The sequence below is a fragment of the Tachyglossus aculeatus genome, chromosome Y4, assembly GCF_015852505.1.
Source record: "Tachyglossus aculeatus isolate mTacAcu1 chromosome Y4, mTacAcu1.pri, whole genome shotgun sequence".
NCBI lineage: Eukaryota > Metazoa > Chordata > Mammalia > Monotremata > Tachyglossidae > Tachyglossus > Tachyglossus aculeatus.
Window position 1 is genome coordinate 9,070,549 of NC_052096.1, and position 4,603 is coordinate 9,075,151.

Below are 4,603 nucleotides of genomic sequence, written 5' to 3' on the forward strand. Positions count from 1 at the left end.
TCAATCAATCAATTGTATAGAGCACTTTCTGTGTGCAGAGTACTGTACTAACCACTTCTAAGAGTACAATAAAACAGACGTTTTCCTTGCCCGCAAAGAACTCACAGTCTAGAAATAGAGGCAGGCATTAATATAAATACTTTAATTAGGGATATGTACATAATCAGTACAATGCTCTGCACATAGCAAACATTCAATAAATACCATTAACTGTTTAACTGATAAGTGCTGCAGGGCTGAGGGTGGGGTGATTAAGGATACCAAATATTAGTGTATTTATTATAATAAAGATATTATTTTCACCTTTGTTTTTTTTTTACTTGGGCTTTGGAGGTACATGTGGGATTTGGGGGGATATGGAACTCTGTTTTTCTCCTTTCCAACCTTCGACATTTCTTTCCTTTCTCCTTTTTCCCCACTTTCTCCATCAATTCCGTATTCTGGTCTCCTGGACCCCTGACACCTAACTTGATTAGCCTATATCTGCCCAGCACTTAGTACAGTGGCTGGCATAGGTAAGCACTTAACAAATACTTTTTTTAAAAAAAGATGTGATCTCTGCCCTACTGTCCAGGTGAGGAGTTGGCCACTAAAGTGAATTCCAGTAAGGAGGAAGCAATTGAGTTTAAAGTTGTGTATGTAAGTACTGGGTGGATGGCTCAAGAGTTGTGGTGGCCATGGATACAATGTATACATTGAAACTTCCAAATCAATCTCCAGTGATGCAATACGGAAGGACTGAGCTGCAGGAATCCTACTCCTGGAGCGACTCTCTGACCTCATGTCTCCTCTCCTCTAAACCCTTTGCTGGTGAATTTTTTTTTCTTTATGGCATTTGTTTAATCACTTACTATGTGCCGGACACCGTACTAAGGGCTGGGGTAGAAAACTCTATAAGTACACCACCAAAATGATTGCAGATAGAGGTGGGGTGCTCTGGGAGAGATATGTCCATGGCATCGCTACAGGGCGGAGACGACACAACAACATAAGACAAGATGCAAGCTAATCAGGTTGGACACAGTCCATGTCCCACATGGGCCTCACAGTCTTCATCCTTATTTTACAGATAAGGCAACTGAGGCACAGAGAAGTGAAGTGACTTGTCCAAGGTCATACAGCATCATCATCAATGGTATTTATTGAGCACTTGCAACGTGCAGGGCACTGTACTAAGTGCTTGGGAGAGTACAGTGCAACAGAGGTAGCAGACATGTTCCCTGCCCATGAGTTTACGGTCTCAATCAATCATTATTCATTCATTCATTCAATCGTATTTATTGAGCGCTTACTGTGTGCAGAGCACTGTACTAAGTTCTTGGGAAATACAAGTTGGCAACATATAGAGATGGTCCCTACCCAACAACGGGCTCACAGTCTAGAAGCAGCGTGGTTCAGTGGAAAGAGCATGGGCTTTGGAGTCAGAGGTCATGGGTTCAAATCCCAGCTCCACCAATTGTCAGCTGTGTGACTTTGGGCAAGTCATTTCACTTCTCTGTGCCTCAGTTACCTCATCTGTAAAATGGAAATTAAGACTGTGAGCCTCCGTGGGACAACCTGATCACATTGTAACCTCCCCAGTGCGTAGAACAGTGCTTTGCACATAGTAAGTGCTTAATAAATGCCATTATTATTATTATTATTATTAGAAGGAAGAGGCAGACAACAAAACAAAATATATTAACAAAATAAAATAAAATAAAACAGTATAACAAACGAACACAACAAGCTGCCCACAATGAGCTTACAGTCTTGAGGCCTATACTCTATTCATTCTTGTCTTTGCTGTTGTATGCTATTTTCTGTTTTTATGCTCCTTGAGTGTCTGTGATCAACCATCCTATTTATTCTTAGATTGTGAACACCTTGAGGTCTATTTTTCATCTGTGTAAGTTTTTCCTAGTGCCAGTACAGTGCTTTGCACATAGCCAGTGCTGCATAAAAACTCCTTCTACTTATGTGATTTAATGGGTCTAAGGTATAGTGGAGATTTGTGATGTTTGGACCCATGGACACCAGCTGACTAGCTAAAGTTGGAAATCCCAGTCCCTCTGTAACAGGCAGGTGCTGGTAGCTTAGTGGGCATAAGGCTCTGCCCAAGGAGTGGGGCACACTTTTTAGCCACCTGCCCAATCACTGATACCTGGTCACAGTGATGATGTCAACAACTGAACACACTCCCAAATGTCTAAGTTTTGGGATTTTTTTTTTAAAGACAGAAACTCCAGAGCCCTTGCTTAGCAAGAGCTACTAGCAGTGTTGGGAGGAGAGCTGATTTCTGGGCCTTCTTCATTATTCGGAAGAAAGTTAAGAACACCATATTCAATGTCTCTGTGTGCACTTTCAGTTTCTTCCCTGCACTCTCCGACGCTCCTGCTTCCAGCAGTTCTCTCTCTAGTTTCTCCTCTGCTTTCTTCCACTTTCTTTGCATTCTTGACAAATTCTTTCTCTTTTAAGATATGAACTTTTGCTTTGCAGTAATAGCTTCTGTGTCTTTTTACTTCTACTTCCTTTATTCTTAAGCATAGAAACACTCTTAGCATCTCTGGCCAAACATCATAATTTCTGATCTTCACAAAACCAGAGATGACCTTAACAACACCATTACTTATTGAGTGCTTACGGTGTGCAGAGCATTGTACTAATCACTTGGGAGAGTACACTATAACAGTTCAATTCAATCCAATCATTTTTATTTAGCGCTTACTGTGTGCAAAGCACTGTTCTAAGCACTTGGGACAGTACAATATAATAATAAACAGATACATCCCCTGCCCACATTGAGCTTATAGTCTAGGGTGGGAGACAGATATTAATAATAACTGTGGTATTTGTTAAGTGCTTACTATGTGCCAAGCACTATAAATTATAGATATGGACATCAGTGTTGTGGGGCTGAGGGAGTGATAGGGACAGGGTGGAAATCCAAGGGTCCCTCCTTAGGCAATCAAAATTCCTTACAATAGGTTTGAGTTGCCCCTCCAGTTTACCCCCTTTTAAATAGCTGCTCTGTCCATTATTTTGGCCTACCTGGGAATGATGTATGGATAACAATAATAATAATGATAGTAGTAGTGTTTGCTAGGTACTTACTATGTGCCAATAACTAGGGTAATAATAATAATAATGATGGTATTTGTTAAGCACTTAGCATGTATCAAGCACTATTCTAAGTGCTGGGATAGATACAAACTAATCAGGTTGGACAAAGTCCCCGTCCCACATGGGGCTCACCGTCTAAATTCCCATTTTATAGATGAGGTAACAGAGGCCCAGAGATGTGAAGTGGCTTACCCGTCACACAGCAGACTAGTGCCAGAGCAGGGATTAGAACCCAAGTCCTTCTGACTCTCAGGCCTGGGCTGTTTTCTCAGTTTCCTCTTCCTTAAAATGAGTATGAAATACCCGTCCTTCCTCCTTTTTAGACTGACAGCATCATCATCAATCGTATTTATTGAGCGCTTACTGTGTGCAGAGCCCTGTACTAAGAGCTTGGGAAGTACAAGTTGGCAACATATAGAGACAGTCCCTACCCAACAGTGGGCTCACAGTCTAAAAGGGGGAGACAGCATGTGTAGGAACATCGGAGAGGGGGTCATGGGGTTGGGCTTGGCCTCTCTGGGTTCTGTTACAGCAAATCTGTTTTTCACAGAGGGTCAGTGGGGCTGACGAGTTTTCATTTGCAGGCTGATTCTGTGCTACCTTTTCGGAGAAACTCTCACTGAGACTGGCCCCGGAAGATCCAATGGAGTTTCCCTTTCCAAACTCCTCAGTTGAGTTGTTTACACCTGCTCAACTTCCTCTTATCCATTTTTTTATGGTGTTTAAGTGCTTAGTGCGTGGCTCAGTGGAAAGAGCATGGGCTTGGGAGTCAGAGGTCAGGGGTTCACATTGTGCCTCTGCCAATTGTCAGCTGTGTGATTTCGTGCAAATCACTTCCCTTCTTTGTGCCTGTTTCCTTATCTGTAAAAATGGAGATTTAAGACTGTGAGCACCACGTGGGACAACTGATCACCTTGTAACCTCCCCAGAGCTTAGAACAGTGCTTTGCACATAGTGAGTGCTTAATAAATGCCATCATTATTATTATTATTCTCTGTGCCTCAGTTACCTCATCTGTAAAATGGGGATTAAGACTGTGAGCCCCCCATGGGACAACCTGATCACCTCGTATCCTCCCCAGCGCTTAGAACAGTGCTTTCTACATAATAAGCGCTTAACAAATGCCATTATTATTCTTATTCTTATTAGTCAGTCAGTCAAGAAGTCAATTGAATTTACTGAGCACTTACTGTACACAGAGCACTATACTAAATGCTTGGGAGAGTACAATACAACAATTAAACACACAATTTCCTACCCATAATGATCTTACAGTTTAGCTTACTATGTCCTGGGAACTGGACTCCCTTCTAGACTGTGAGCCCACTGTTGGGTAGGGACCGTCTCTATGTGTTGCCAACTTGTACTTCCCAAGCGCTTAGTACAGTGCTCTGCACACATTAAGCACTCAATAAATACAATTGAATGAATGAATCTTGTACATATTACATATCCCATTTATTTTATTGTGTTAATATGTTTTGTTATCTGTCTCCCCCAT